We start from the raw sequence: 17,649 nt of genomic DNA, 5'->3' as shown, positions 1-17,649 counted from the left end.
TCAAGATTACGACCAGTTTGAAATCTAAAAATTATGGTCCTTTCTTCTTCCTTTATCCCAACCCTCATCATGAGTAACTCTATTATTGCCTATATTCCCTCTACACTTGATTGACCTTGTCTCAACCTTTGAAGCTTATCCATAAGCTCCTGATCATAGTATAGAGGAATATGCCTCCTTCTCAAGACACTTCGGAGTTCATTCTAATATTGAATTGGAGACTCATGGTGTATTTTTCTTTCTTTTTCTAAAGAGGTCCACTAATCCATGGAATGCCCTTGGATGTTAAGGGTTGCCGAGGAAATCTTTCTCGCTTCATTTACCCCATGACAAGAAAAGAGTTGTTCAACCTTCATTTCCTAATTCAAATATGTTTCAACATTTTCTTTTCCATCAAAAGAAGGAAGGTTGATGTTAGGTTCCTTATTGGAGGATTCCTTATATCTTGATTACCTAGGGGGCCTTCAATAGTAGCTATCATCATGTTGAATATTATAAAAACTTTCACTTAGAGGGTGTGTGTGTTGACTTTCCTCCTCATGCCTACTCCTAGAAATCTTTATCCCTTTTCCTTTTTGAGACCTAGTTGGCCCTCTTTTGGGTTTAGATCCACTAGTTTCCCCTACCACAAACTTGGGAAGTAACTCTTTTATTACCTCATTATTTTTTTCATTTTCCTTTTCTTTTCTCCTAAGTTCCTCCTCATTTTTTATATTTTAATCCTTTCTTTTTCTTATGTATTCTTTTAGCACTCTTAACTCTTCTCTTATGCTAAGTTTTCTACTATGAGTTATGCCATGTACTCTAGAATGGTATAAATGATCACTCATCTTTGATCAAGAAAGGTTTTTAAAAGGATCAAAAGGTTTTCACAAAGAGTGAGTGATAAAGTGATTTTCACAAAGAGTTTTCTGGTGTTGTGTGTGCACGTACCCCTTAGTAGGAAAAATACAAAGCTTATAAACGAAAAGAACTAGACCTAAATGTGTTTAAGACAATTATACTAACGTGGAAATCAATGAAGCATACACTAGTTGTTGCCCTGAGGTGGAAGCTTGAAGTTACCTTGGTGGTGTTCAAGACACTCCCACAAGTATTACTCAAAAATTATTATAAAAACTTTAACCAAGGGGAGATGGGTTCACACCAAAGGCTACCCAACACACCCCTTATAAAGGAATTTTATAGAAATGGAAAAAGAAAGAGACAAGAATTTTAGTAAAAGTATAAAAGAAATTAGTGACAAAAATTTTCAACACAAAATTCGTCACTAATCTGTGAGTTTTTCTTCTTCCTTGGTTCTCCTACTCAAAATAGCACCCAAAGGTTATCCTTTGCAAGTTTTTAGACACTCCTTTTGATGGTGAAATACCTCCAAAGGTCTTGGTACCAATTCGGAGAACCCCTCCATTCAATCCACCAAGAGTTTGTTTTGTTTTGGAAGCTTTCTTCACCTACACCATGAAGAAACCAAAAAAAGAGTGCAAAGAATCCAAAGAATACTAAAAAGGCACAATTAAGAAAGCTACACTCAAATTGAAATTGAAGTGACCAACTCAAAGATTAGAAAGAAGACACAAAGCTAAAAACAAGGATTTTAAAAGAAAAAGCACACAAAAGAGTGATCCTAGAAAGATACTAGAATTGCATGACAAGTGTTTAACAAAATCTTGCACTTAATTTGATTAAGTTTTTGTGTCCAATCCAGCAACTAAATTAAGGCCCAATGGTCATAATTCAAACTCCGAATGCCAAGGTAGGAAAGATTGTCCAAAAAAGTACACAAGTCTAGCAAAGGTTTTCTTTTGTTTTGATGTCCTTACACCTTGTTTTTGGCATGGTTTTAGATTGCTTTTGGTCCAGCCATATATATTTATTTTTTTAAAAAAATTGATTCTCTTCCTTTGCTTGGATTTTACACTTGTGTTTGTTGAGTTCTTTTAGCAAAATTTGGACTTAACCACTTAGCAATTAGTGATGGATTTAAGAAGTAACAACTTGAGTTTCTTTTAGACTTTAATGTGCATTTTCATCCCAGCAGTAAAATAAGCACATAAAATCATCTTTCAACATCAAATTATCAAGAAAAACATTGTCAACTTAAGTGCATACATGGATGATGATCAAGTTTGCCAAAATTTTAGAAGTATCTCTAAAGATACAAGTCATACATGGATACTTTGAATGACATTGAACATGCTAGAACTAAATGTCATGCATGAATGACTCTCTAAAGCATTCTAAACCTCACAACCATTTCAACAAACATATAGCATGCATTATATATTTTGATCATAGAAAAGTGTTTAGGCATTCATACTCGGAATTTTCTTTCAAGACAAGTTAGGAGAAACAACACTTTTAAGACAAAACCAAATGGATTACAAAATGAAAAAAAAAACATGTTTACCAATCTTTTCTCATGCAAATAAAATTTTCCAGCCACTCAAATTAAAAATAAAATGGACGAACCCTAACAAGAATCTTAAGGCACCAAGATGATTCACAAGATAGTCATGGCATGAATCGAAACACAAGACAACTAATCATAGACCATATGAGTATGTCATGACAATGATCTATTTAGTTAAACATCAAGACAATAAGAAGACCAAGACATGACTAAAACTTTGGAAGACAAAAAAATGGACTAGAAATTACCCTTGAAGAACCTTGGCTCTAGATAGCACAATGATGGAACCCTTCAACTATTAATAGATGAGAAATACCAATGGAAGGCCTCCATTTCTCCAAGGATCATGATTCTTCAAGTCTTCTAGCACTTGGTTAAGAACAATGGCCAAAAATGATGGTGGAGACAAGGTGTTTGATGAAAGGTTTGAGAAACATTCTAGGTTTTGACTCACTTCATGGTGGATCAAGGCCACTCCTAGGGTTTGATCACTCAAGGTAGAGAGAAAGGATGGTCGCCAAATAGCCAAGGTGACTAAGGAAATATACTAAGGCATAAAGGCCCACTCAATATCAATATAATCCAAAGTAGTAACATGAAGCATAGACTAGGTTATTTATAGATTATGTGTGAGGTCATGGGCCAATAATTTACGGTAGCAACTAGGTCTAAGGAATGTGTGCATTTCCATGCTAAATGTGAAGGAAATGCATCACAAATGTAAGCTACATTTACCCTAGATGTCATGCCTACTTGGTGGCCAAGGATGTAATCTCTGGTTTGGCTAAGTTACATCTACGTGTATAATAAGAGTATGCAACCTAGGTGCCCTCCTCTTGGGCCTAAGCTTCAAGAAGCCAAAAAATAACATCAATAAAGACCAAGAACATGTCTAGACCTATCTCAAACTCTAATATAATACCCTAGCTATTAAACAAAGCATAATAAAATCCTATCATCTAAGATACCCCAAAAATAAAAGGGGAAAATAGGAAATACAAAATAAATCAATAAATCTAAATCTACTAAAGACCTAGGAGAGAATCAATACTCAATGATCATCATGAGCATAACTCTAGTTAAGGTAGTAGAATCTTCTTGAGCACCGAATTTCCTTTTTGAAACTCTCGAGGATGAACCTTTTTATTGTAAGCTCTCCATTGTTTTTTAGTATAATTCACCATGACATAAAATAATTAATTTGTTTCCTTCAATGAGATTCAATTGATCATAATGAGTTTGAACCCATTCAACTTCCTCAAGTTTTGTTTCAGCCAACACCTTAAGGCAGAGTATTTCCACCTCAATTAGGAGTACAACTTCCATACCATACACCAAAGAATTTGGAGTTGCCCTAGTAGAGGTGTGAAAGGTGTGATAGCCATGCAGGGCGAAAGAAAGCATACCATGCCAATCCTTGTAGGTCACCACCATCTTTTGGACAAGTTTCTTGATATTCTTGTTTGTTGCTTCTATTGCCCCCATTCATCTTAAAGCGATATGATGCAAAATTACGATTTTGATTCTTGAAATTATTGCATAATTCTTTCATCATATTATTATTCAAATTGGTCCTATTATCGGTAACGATATGACTTGGTAGATTGTATCGACAAATTAAATATCTTTTGATGAACCTAACCACCATATTTATTGTCATACTTGCATAAGAAACTTCCTTAACCTATTTAGTGATATAATCAATATCAACAAGGGTGAAGTAGTGTCTGTTTGAAGCCTTTGGTTCAATTGGACCAATCACATCTATTCCTCACATAAAAAATTTCCATGATGCAGATAAAACATTCAAAGATGTTTGGGGTGCATGAGTATTATCAACATATATTTGACATTTATGGTATTACTTCCATTCCATTTCTTGTTGAACTTAAGGGTTGCTAGGATCTCCATTGTACATGTTTCATATTTTCCACCTTGTTGGTGCAATCAAAACCCAACCTTATAGTAAAAGGAATGAATTGATTCTTGGGAGAAATCAAGATTACCCAATTCCATGTCCCGATGCATTAAAAGCTCTATCGAACAACAACGTCCATTTCTCCTCTGGTATCGATTATTCTTCTTCTTCAAACAATGTAATTATGTCATCATCTACAAATTAACATTGCATTGATCGATAATCTTCTATGGGTTGATGATCCCAATACTTTGTAAGGGCATTACCTTTAAAGGCTTTCTAGGTGACATAAACAATATCATATTTTGACAACAATTGCAAATGAGCAATTTGACTAGTTAGAGTGGACTTCTCAAATATGTACCTAATTCGATCCATTTTGGATACTAACCATGTAGTTTGACTTAACATATATTGCCTCAATTTTCAAGCATCTACAGCCAAGGCACAACATTTTTGTTCTAATAAGGAGTATCTCATTTACAATCTATAAATTTCTTATTCAAATAATAAATTGTTTGTTATTTTCTTCTAAAATATCATGTATCCCTAATACAAAACCCATAGATTTATCGAGCATTGACACATACAAGAAAATATGTCTCCTTGGAATTGGTGGTACCAAGATTCGGGCTTCCTACAAGTATTATTTAATCTGTTTGAAAGCCTTTTAATAATCTTTGTTCTACATCGTTGGTTGAATTTTCTACAATAATTTAAAATTTGTTACAAGTAGCAACTAATTGGAATATAAATTTGGAAATGTAATTCAACATCCCCAAAAACCCACAAACCTTTTTTCCTAAACTAGGAGTTGACATTTCTAAGATTGCTTGTTCTCTATTGGGATCCAATTTTATGCCTTTTTCGTTAACCACAAATCCCAAAAATTTTCCCAATTTTACATTAAAAGTACACTTAGCCGAATTCTATCAGAGCTTATATTTTCTCAAATGCTCAAACAACTTTTTTTATATTAGTGTTGTGTTTTACCTTCGTTGATGACTTAACAATCATATCACTACAAACACTATGATCCATTTGTGTATAATGTTATGGAACAAAGTTACCATTACTCGTTGATATGTTGCCCCTAGATTTTTCAATCTGAACGACATCACTTGTAACATAGTGTTCCCCACAATGTAATGAATTTTGTATTTTCCTTGTCTTCAAAAGCCATCTTAATTTGAATATACCTTGAAAATTTATCCATAAAAAAGAAGAAAACATGTTGAGCAGTGTTATCTACTAGAATGTTTGTATGGGGAAATGGAAAATTATCTTTAGGACTAGCCTTATTAAGGTCTCAATAGTTAACACATTTTAACTTTTCCATTTTTCTTCGAAACTTGTACTATATTGGCAACCCATTGTGGGTATTTGGCCACTACAAGGAACCCTACATCAAATTATTTCTTGACATCATCTATAATATATAATGAAACTTTTAGTTTCATTCATCCCAACTTTTACTTAACTAGTGAGTATTCAGGTTTTAATGGCAATCGTTGCTCAACTATGCTAGAATTTAGACCAGGCATATCTTGATATGATGGAAACCTTAAGAGAGGTAAGGCTAATTTAACTTTTCTTTCAAGCTTATTGGATGCATCGTTCACTTCTTGGACTCCTTTAAGCTCCTTTAATGACTTCCATTGATGTTAGAAGCCATTTCTAACACACATGAAAAGATAAAATATCCCTTAGGTGACTCCACATTCATAAAGAGTGATAAGTCCACTCAATTTCTCACCACACTTAAGAGAGGATAAGAGAAAAAAGGAACAATTTTAAAGAGAGAAACAAGCTTTGAAAGAAAGAATTAGAGAGAAAATTTCATCTAATTCCAATAATACTGAAAGTTAGTACAAAAAGGGTACAAGGATACAATATATAAAGTTTAGTTGGCTTATGGCGCAAGCTAGATTAACCATGGTTAAATGTAACCATGGTTAGCTATCTCATATTTAAGCTAACTAACTCTAAATAAATGTCTAGAAGTGTAGTTAATTGTTTAGAAGCTTATGGAGCAAGCTAAGTTAATCCTAGTTAAAGAATAACCTAGGTTAGCTTAAGTTAACTCCAACTATCTAGCTTAATCATTACAAATACTAAACTAATTATTACATTTAACAAGTTTGTTGAATGTCACTATCAAAGCCATGTGACTTAATCTGTAACTTGGATGGCAAGCTTGGATTGGTTTAGATGTCCAAATCACTTGCATAAGTAAGTGCACGTCCAAAACCAATGGGCCAATAGGAGTTTAAGCCATCCAACCTCAAATAAGTCTAACAAGACTTAGCTAGTTACACCTTCCCTAATATACTAATTACACCCTTAAGTAAAAATAATACAAGGACAAAATTATCAACATTTCTTGACCGACCCAAATACAAGGTCAAAATAGAGGAAAATATTTGCAAGAAAAATATACAAAAAGAATAATGAACTATGAAATAAGCCTATAGGTCCATAGAAGCTTAGGCCTTCTACCTTCACCTTGAACCCACTCCTCTTACATTCTTCTTGATATTGCTCTTGTCAAAGGTCCTTTGACCTTCAAGAATGATTTTCCATCATCGCCTCCTTATTGAAAAGGATTTATCCTCGAATCACAAGTTCCTTCTCTTGCAAGAGAAAATAGAACATTAGAAAGGTTATTTACTTGATGCTCTAGGCTGCCCTAAGATTTCTTTAACACCTTCAAAAGAAGTTATATCATATGCATTAGGGATATTTTACACAGTATAAACATGAACAAGGTGTAGCCTATAAGGGATCTTTTCCCAAAAGCTAAAAGGATTATCTAATCTAAAGAGAAAGATAGACACCCTATTAACAAGATAGTATCCTCATTAAAGTGAAGTCTATATTGGAAGCTAAAACCTGAAAAAGTTAAACTATTAAGGTTAAAACAAAATAAGTTTCTATTCCTAAAAAATAAAATATCGGCTCCTAGAACTAAGCAAGCTAAAAACTACAAGAAAACTACCTAAACAACTCTTAAGCATGAGATTTATCAAATGTATGTAAGAATTAGTTGAAATGATAAGTTTAAAAGACTTGATCAAATTATCATATAATCCAACATTAGTCTCAAGATTAGTACATAATGTGGTTTCAATGTGTTTTCAACCACTTTTAAGATTAATATTAGAAGATAATGATGTACCACAAAAAGGGTCTAAAACATCACATACTTTAAGAGTTGGGTGCTCAAGCTTTGAAGTTATAGAGGAAAGTATTCTACTTATATACATGTTTTCTTCCTTGGGCACCACCAAGTTAGAAGAGGCATAAGGATTAAAACTCTTTGGAGTCCAATCCTTTTTCACCAAACTTTTGTCTTGAGATTCTTTTTCTTTTATGACTTAGAGGTCTAAAAAATTTTATTCCTCATGTGCTAGAATCTCAACACCAAAATTTTTGGCAGTGTGGGAGATAGAGTTAAGAGTTTGGTGAAGATAGATAGTCTTTTTGATACCACCTTTAATAGTAAAGCTACCATCTTCCTTCACAAACCCTTTGGAGGTGATACTTTCTTCGTTACTCTTCTCCAAAATTTGTGTCTCTTATTGTTTCTTTTCTTTTTTATGGATAGTTCTCTTTTAAGGTGACTCTTTTAAGAGTACTTTTTTTCCTTTAGGTTCTTAGGGTGTAAAAAGGTAGAAGATTCCTTCTTATCAAATACTTTCCAATTGATTCATTACTCTACCCTAATGCAAAGTTGGACTAGTTCATTTAAATCTCTATAGGGTAAAAGTTCAACCCTATCTTTAATCTCAAGATTAAGTCCACTTTGGAACCTAGCAATGATGGTTCTTTCTTCCCCCCTAATTCTCCCCTTCATTATATAGAGCTTCATGACTTGTTTATACTCTTCTACACTAAGGCTTCTTTGTTGGAGTTTTTGGAGCTTTCCATTAACTTCTTGCCATAGTTTGAAGGTATATGGATTCTCCTTAAGGCACTCTCAAGCTCATTCCAATATTGAACTAGAAGGTCATCTCTAAATATTTTCTCTCTTTTAAACGAGGTCTACCAATACATGGCATTCCCTCAAAAGCCTAAGGGAGCCATGGGAACATTTTTCTCTTCACTCACTTTGTGCCAAGTGAAGAGTTGTTCCACCTTCATCTCCTAGTTTAGATATTCTTCTACATTATCTCTACCATAGAAGTAGGAAAGGTCAACTTTGGGTTCTCTATGTTTGTGCCTAGGCCTTTTTTGCCTAGGGGATCTTTGATAATAATCATCATGGTGATGACTACCATAAGACTCTTCACCTTAAGTAATATGGGTGAAAGTAGGTTAACTCTTGGGTGTTTCTTCCTCATATTTACTCTTTGGGTTTTCAACCCCCTTTTCTTTATTTAATCTATAAGGTTCCTCACCACTTTTATCTTTGGGTTTGCTAGTGTCACCTTTCACCACAAGTTTATCCAATAACTCTATTATGGCTTTATTTTTTTTTTCATTTTCTCTATTCCTTTTTCCATTCTTCTCATTTTTTCTCCTAATATACTATTTTAACTCCCTATGTTTTTCCTTAGTACTTTTCCTATTTCTATGGGAATTTTGACCATGCACACTACTATGATGAGACTAATGATCACTCATTTTTGTTCAAGACGTTTTTCACAAGGATTTGAAAGTAATTCACAAAAATGGATTCATAGAAGATTTTCACAAAAGAAAGCTCAAGTGTGTGTGTGTGTGTGCATAAAACCCCTATTATGAAAGAATATAGCCTTCTAAATGAATTGTATAAGGAAGAAACGCTCATAAGCAAGTATACTAATGAAAAACAAGTAAAGGAAAATTATTAAAACATATACTAGTTATTTTCCCTAGGTTGAAAGTCTAAGTGATAATTAGAGCCCCTTAGAACACGTTCACAAGTACTAAACAAACTTTCAAAACTAATAAACTAGACGTGTCCCTAGTGGAAGCCTAATTGACACTTGGAGTCCTTTAAGAAACTTCCACAAGCACTAACATTTAGGATATTTCACTAAAAAAATCAAGGAGAGATTGGAGAACACTAAAAGCCTCCCAACACCCTTCTAAAGGTTAAATACGAGCTTAAGAAAACAAGGAAATAGAGAAAAGTTTGACCAACAATGAAACTTAGTGAAACATAAATGAAATACAAATCAAACAACTAGAAACGAAATTATAGACAAATTTGGTGACATATTTTCTCCCAAGGGAAAATTTTTATCTCTAATTCTATTTCTAGTCTCCTTCTTTCAATTTTTTTCCCTACAAAATGAACACAAAAGTTAGCCTTAGTGATGGAAACCCCAAGGAGAGACTTGATTGATGTAGTTCCTCCTTCAAGCTTCTAGAATGGGTCTTTTTCTTTTTAGTCTCCTTTTATATTTTTTAATGGCTTCCTAAGGTGTTATATGCCATCCCAAAGACACATAGTAAAGATAGAACCTCCCTTGGTGACGCCACACTCATGTGAGTGATAAGTCCCTCCAATTCTCACAACACTCAAGAGAGGATAAGAGAAACATATCAAGTTTCAAGGAGAAAAACAAGCTTTGAGAGAGAGAATTAGAGAAAAATTCATCCAATTCAATAATATGCTCAAAACTAGTACCAAATGGGTCAAAACTACAATGTATAGAGTTAAGTGTAACCATGGTTAGCTATCTTGTAATTAAGTTAACTAACTCTAGTTAAATGTCTACAAGTTTACTTAGTTTCCTAGAAGCTTCTAGAGCAAGCTAAGTTAATCCTAGCTTAAGAATAACTCCAACTACCTAACCTAATCATTACAACTACTAATGATTAGTTTTGACAAGTTTGTTGAGATTTTACTAACAAAGCCATGTGACTTAATTTGTAGTTTGAATAACAAGCTTGGCATGGTTTGGATGTTCAAACCACTTGAATGAGCAAGGGGACATCCAAACCTATGGGCCATAAAAAGATTTAGGCCATCCAAGACCAAATAAGTCTAAAAGGACTTAGCTAGTTATACATCTCCTAATCTACTAATTACACCCTTAAGTAAAAATGATACAAAGACAAAATTATCAACACTACTTAACTGACCCAAATACAAGGTCAAAATAAAGGGAAATATTTGCAAGCATAATATACAAAAAGAATAATGAGCTATGAAATAAGCCTATAGCTCCATAGAAGCTTAAACTTTCTATCTTCACCTTAAGCATACTGCTCTTGCATTCTTCTTAACATTGCTCTTGTCAAAGGTCCTATAGTCTTCAAGAATGGTTTTCGATCACTCAGTAAAGTGTTTTTCTCAATTTTGAAGGTGCCTCAATCCCTCCAAGTTTCTACCCTCTTTGAAGTTATTCCAATATGTTTCAAATTATTCAAGTCTTTCAAGTGGTGAGTCCTCAAAAGTGTACCTACACCACAAGAATGCACAACACACCAAAAGAGACAAGATGCCAACAATCAAAATTAGAAAAGCATAATTAATAAAGGCTAAAATCAAGTAGAAAGAAATGTGACAAATACAAAGAATATTAAAAGACATAAAGCAAGAAAATAAAGGACAATTTCAACACAAGTTTTCAAAGGAAAATTCCTAAAAGTGGCTCTAGAGTTGATTATAAAATGAAACAAAAATTTATGCAATTAATTTGAATAATTAGAATGTATGTATAGCCACTAAAAATAGAGAATAAATTCAAGAAATAATTTTAAAAAATGCAAGGTCAAGTGCTCTAAAACTTGTTTTGTTTTTCTCACTTTTTCACAAACTTTTTGTATACTAAACTTTTTTGTTTTGTTTTGTTCTTTTTCTTTGGTTTCCTTCTTGGCTCTTTCTTTATTTTTATTTTTTTAAAAAAAATGAATGTGAGCACTAAAAACAAAGGCCAAAACTAGGAACAAATGGCTTATTAGAGAAGTTTTAAGGACACTTAAAGGTAGTTTTGATTCTAGTTTTCTCTTGGTTTTGTACACTTCTTTTTGTTATTTATTTCAAATTTTATAATCAAGTTTTATTTTTCAATTAAAGTACAAAATACTCAAGGAATTACTAGCCTTAAATTGCTAAGTAAGAAATAGCAAGTGTAGTTTACAAAAATATGACATTGGAACATGCTAGATCAAATAACATGTATATGATTCATATAATGAGAACTTCTAAGATTTGCATTAGGCATAGCTAACAATGTTTATAACATTACAACAAAGATTAATGTTTCAAAGATCCAAAAGAAGAAGGCACACAATGAAAGTTATGGCATTATATGCACAAATAGAAAAGGAAAAAAATAATAAAAGAAATGGTATAGAAGGTCATGATGAGTCACAGGTTGGCATGATTACATGACATATAAAGGAAGATTTGATGTTGATATGACAAGTCTAAGGAGTTTTGAGAGTTCCATCCAGTATGCTTGTGAATATCAATACTCCTAGCACACTTAGACAAGAGGTTAGTGCATATAAATTGTATAAAGTTACCATGTCAAATTACTCAGATGATGTGTGGCAGACATAACAGTAATCAAATGAAATATGCATTATGAACAGATGAAAACAAAGTAAGATGATGCATGAAGGAACCATTCTAGTATAGATTTTAATCTTAGGTGATTTCTAAGGAAGGTGAACCATTCCTTAGCTAAAGTCTTTGTAAAGATATCACCCCATTGATGATTAGTATCAATAAATTTTATGTCAAAAATACCTTTTTGAACATAATCATGAATGAAGTGATATCGTTTTTCAATATTCTTAGCCTTAGAATGTTGAATCGGATTTTTGGACAAGTTTATAGCACTAGTGTTATCACAAAATATAGGTATATTAGATTCAAGACTCGAGTAGTCTTCTAGTTGATACTTGATCCATAGTAATTGTGAGAAACACCCAACAGTTAAGATGTATTCTGCCTCTGTTGTTGAAAGGGCTATGGAGTTTTGCTTATTGCTTGTCCAAGAAATGAGACAATTTTCCAAGAAGTGATGGAGGACCATCCATGGAGCTTCATGTGAGACCCATCACTAAGCCAATGGCTAGGAGAGTGGAAGAGGATAGGGAAGTCAAAACCTTAGAAGACATGCTTCTCAAGATTAAAATACACTAATCACTCTCCTAAGCTTTGATAGCCTAGAATTTATCTTTATGCCTATTTTGCCCTTGTCTTTGATTTTCCATTTTTACCCTTGTATTTTGGGGTATCTTAGACATAGGATCTATTTTACTTGTATTTCCAATTTTACCCTTGTATTTTGGGGTATTTTAGTCATAGGATTTATTTTCTTTATATTTCCCATTTTACCCTTGTATTATGGGGTGCTTTAGATCATAGGTTTTTATTTTTGGGCTAAGGTATTTGATTAGGGTGGGAACAAAACCTAGACATATTTTTTGTGGCTCTTGGACCTATTTTTGGTGTTAGAAAGGCTTAGGCTCAAGTGGAGGTTAAAGGTTGCATGGTCTTATCATGCACCTAGATGTAGCCTAACTAATCCCAAAGATTCCATCCTTGGCCACCAAGTTGCATCTAGGGTTCATTTGCATTTCATTTGGTGTGCATTTGGATTGTGAATTTCGTCCATGCACTCTCCAAATGCAACCCTAGATGCCTCCCACTCCTATAAATACCCTAGGCTATGCATCATGTAAATACTTTGGAATATATGAATTTGAATGAGCATTTTTGCCTCAAATCCTCTCCTTAGTCACTAGGTCTATTCGGCCTACCTCTCTTATCTCCTCCTTAGAGTGAGTTTAGGGATACCTTGAATGGCCTTCACCTCCACTTAGTGAAGAGAGCCAACTAGAACACCCAAAACACCATTCTTCCTTCATTTCTCATATTCTCCCAAGCCATCACCATCTACGCCCACCTTCTTTTTTGCCTCACCCTTGAAGGACATCCACCCCCTAAGGTCACTATCTTGGCCTTGGCAAGGAGCTCTTCTTCACCATTGACGTTTGTTCATCCCCTTGGTGGAAGGAGTCCATCATTTGGTATCTAGAGCTTTGGTTATCTTCAAGGGTAACTAGTGTTCTTTCATTTTCTTTGAGTCTTTATCTTTTTGAGTCATTATTTGTGTCATCTTTGGTGTCTTTGTCATCCATACAAATATTGCTTCAAATATCTCCTCATATTATTCTATGGTTCATTAGTTGTTCATGAGCCTCCTTTTGTACTTTAGGGTTTTTTCTTGAGTCTTAGGTTCTTGTGTGCCATTTTTTCTTTTACACTTCAGTGCTGGAAAAATATATTATGAACATCAAGAACATTTCTTGCATCTCTTTTTGATCTTTTTACCTTTTGAGTTTTGTCAAAATTGTGTTTCTCTCACCCATCTCAAAAAGACAAAAATCTATATGTATGATGCACCCATTTGATGTATGAGAAAAATGAAAATATTTGATGTATGTGCTTTTCCATGAGGTGGCTGAAAATTTACTGCACCATTTAGAAGTCATTCATGCATGTTGATTAGTCCTTGGCATGCTCCAAATTTGTATTGAAATCTATGTGTTATTTGCCTCCTACACATACATGATTGGCCATCTTTCCATGCACATCATTACATGATTATTCCTTTGTCCTTTGTGCACATGTGTGAGTGACAAGTTTTGTGTGTGAGTGCTGGAATCTTTGAAAAAAATCTGCACCAAAAAGAAAATAGTACAAGACACACTCCACTCACAAAATGCTTTTATACCCACTCATGTGTTTCCACTTGTCTCTCTATTTTTGACTCCTTATATGTGCTGAATTTTTAATCACCCACAAGTGTAAAAACCAAGCAACATTTAAAAATAAAATAGAAGAAAAATCTGGACAGAAAAATTAAAAAAAAAACGTGACCAAAAAAGACTAAAAGAACAGAAAGAAAAACAAAAAGGACTTGTTGCTAGACTTGTGGACATTGACCTAATTACCCTTGCACATTGGAGTTAGACTTGGACTGAATTTTTGGACCTTATTGGACCCTTTTGAGACACAAAACCGTGGCTGGACCTATACCAAAAAGGACTTAAAAATTCACAAGTGAAAACCATTAAAGTTTTAACTCCATTCTAGTGTCATTCTAGGACTTTTCCTTTGTGTTCTAGCCTTTTTAACGTGTCTTAATTTTTTGCTTGTCTTCTTTGGAATTCTTATGTTTGTCTCATTAATCTCTCTTTGAGTTTAGCCTTTTAATTGAGCATTTTCAGTTTTATTCCTTTGGCCTCCTTCTTGTTCTTGGTTGGTTTGTTATCTTTGGGTGTAGGTGAAGTACTACCTCCAAGAAACCCTTAGCAAAACTTCTTTGGGGGATTGAGTGGAGACTAAATCCGTGAGGTCCCAAGTGCTTTGGAGAAGGATATCATATCTCAAAGAGTGCAAACACCAAAGGAGAGGACTAACTTTGTTTGTTCCTTGTGAAGGGGAGCCAAATTGGAGGAGTTGAAGACCTTTAATTTCTTTTGTTTCTTACTTGCTCATTTTTCTCAATTTTTGGCCTCTTGTAATTTGGGCCTTATTTCTTTATCTTGGTTTGTAATTGGCCATTTTTTTAAACCTCTTCATTTTGGTTTTAGTTCGTGTAGTTGAAGGTGATTTCAAAACCTTCACCTAGGCCTTCGACTAGTATATGCTTTAAGTGTTTTCCATTTGCATGTTTTAAAGCTTTTAGTAGTATAATTGCTTAGGTCTTTATTTTGCCTCAATTTTCATTTAGAAGGCTTAAAATTGCCTACTAAGGGTCCATGCACACACACACCTTAGTCTTGTGAAAATTATCTTGTGAGAAAAGTGTGAAAAGGCTTAGTGATTTTTACTTGATAAGGCTTGGTTATTAAGTGAATCCTAGTAGTCCACCTCCCTTTGATAGTTCACTTTGTAAACTTAGGCCTTTTCATACCAATCTTGCACCTTAAAAACCTTTTTTTGAAAACCTTTTATCACTCACTCTTTGTGAAAACTTTTTTTTCAAACCCTTTTGAAAACAAAATTTGTGAAAACCTTTTCTTGATCAAAGATGAGTGATCATTCTAGTGTACATGGTCATAACTCTTGTAGTACTAGGTCCAATGTTAGGGATGAACTTAGACAATTGAAAGAATATTTGAGAAAAAAAGAGGAAGAAAATATAAAGAGAGAGGAAGAGTTAAGAAAAAGGGAAAAAGAAAATGAGAAAAATAATGAAGAAATAAAAAGGTTGCTTGCTAGATTAGTTGTGGGAGGAGAGGCTAGTGGTTCAAGACCAAGAGTCTCTTCCCCTAAATCCTCAAAAGGCAAGGGGCATATGATACATTCAAGTGTTCATGAGGAGGAAGGGCATCATACCCAACCTCCAAGTGATATCTTCTATAGTAGTCATCACAATGATGATTACTATCAAAGACCCCCAAGACAACATAGACATAGGGAGTCTTCCAATAGGGAACCCAACATCACTCTTCCCCCATTTCATGGCAAAGACAATGTTGAGAATTATTTGGATTGGGAAATGAAAGTTGAACAACTTTTCTTTTGCCATGGAGTGAGTGAAGATAGGAAGGTTTCTTTAGCAACCCTTAGCTTCCAAGGGAATGCTATGTATTGGTGGACCTCCTTAGAAAAAGAAAGGAGAATAAACCATGAGCCCCCAATCCAATATTGGAATGAGCTCCATAGTGCCTTAAGAAGGAGGCATATTCCTCCATACTATGATCGAGAGCTTATGGACAAGCTTCAAAGGTTGAAACAAGGATCCTCTAGTGTGGAAGAATATAGGCAATCTATGGAGTTGCTAATGATGAGAGCTGGGATTAGGGAGGAAGAGAGGACCACAATCTCTAGATTTCAAAGTGGTCTAAACCTTGAGATAAGAGACAAAGTTGAACTTTTGCCATATAGAGATTTGAATGAACTTGTTCAACTTTGCTCAAGGATGGAGCATTAACTTAAAAGAAAATACTTTCGAAAAGACTCCACTCCCTCTTATCCCAAGAGTTTTAAGAAGGAGGACCACTCTTCCCAACCTTCTCCCAAGGAAGAAAAAGAAAAAAAAGAAAAATCATCTTTTAAGGCATCTTCCAAAGACACTAAAACAAGTGACATCAAGTGTTTCAAGTGTCTTGGCTGTGGGCACATTGCTTCACAATGTCCCACCAAGAAAACCATGCTTTTAAAGGGCCAAGATCACTATAGTAGCCTTGATGAAGCTACTTCCTCATCGTCAAGTGATGAAGAAGAAGTTTTAGAATCCGAGGAAGAAATCTTACCTTGTGAAAGAGACTTATTGTTGGTTAGAAGGATCCTTAACAATCAATCTAGTGAAATTGACCAATCACAAAGAGAGAACTTGTTTCAAACAAAATGCAAGGTCTTAGAAAGCACTTGTTCTCTCATTGTAGATAGTGGGTCTACTTCTAATTGTTGTAGTACTAGATTAGTTGATAAGCTAGCCTTAACTACAAAACCTCATCCTAAACCTTACAAAATGCAATGGATCAATGAGGAAAGAGGTGTTGTAGTTAACCAACAAGCAAGCATACCAATCTATATTGGCAAGTATAAAGAAGAAGTTTTATGTGACATAGTGCCATTAGAGGTTAGTCATGTCTTGCTTGAGAGGCCATGGCAATTTGACAAGAAAATAATCCATGATGGTCTCACCAATAAAATAAGTTTCCAACACTTGGGACCAACTCAAATTAAAAGCTAAGAAAGATGAGGAGAAAATAAAAAACAAAAACAAAAAGAAAAGGAAAGAAAAAAAGAATCTTTCCTTTGAAGAAAAAGGGCTAGGTTCTAGAGAATCTTAACCCTTGTGCCATCCTCATTCTTTTTGGTGCCAAAGAAAGATGGCAATGGAGGATGAGCACCTTTTTTAAAAAAAGCCATCATTGAATAAAAGGCACCCAATCCCTAAGATAGATGATTTAGTGAATGAATTACATGGGGTCAATAAATTTTTCAAAAATGGTGATGCCTCTTTGGCTCTCTCCTTCCCCTAGTACTTTCATTCAACAAATTGTGTACTTAAGGATTGCATAGCTAAGTTTTAAGTAGTTTCTTTCCCTAATTGTGGTCTCACATCTCTTGAAGGTACTAATGGAATGATTGAGCTTGAAGATTTGTGGTCAAATCCTTCTCAAGAAGGAGGGGATGATGGAGGACCATCCATGGAGCTTCATGTGAGACCCATCACTAAGCCAATGGCTAGGAGAGTGGAAGAGGATAGGGAAGTCAAAACCTTAGAAGACATGCTTCTCAAGATTAAAATACACTAATCACTCTCCTAAGCTTTGATAGCCTAGAATTTATCTTTATGCCTATTTTGCCCTTGTCTTTGATTTTCCATTTTTACCCTTGTATTTGGGG

The sequence above is a fragment of the Cajanus cajan genome, chromosome 3 (assembly GCF_000230855.2).
Source record: "Cajanus cajan strain Asha chromosome 3, NIPB_CcT2T_4, whole genome shotgun sequence".
NCBI classification, from domain to species: domain Eukaryota; kingdom Viridiplantae; phylum Streptophyta; class Magnoliopsida; order Fabales; family Fabaceae; genus Cajanus; species Cajanus cajan.
The sequence above is the reverse complement of the archived record's forward strand: the minus strand, read 5'-3'. Positions refer to the sequence as shown.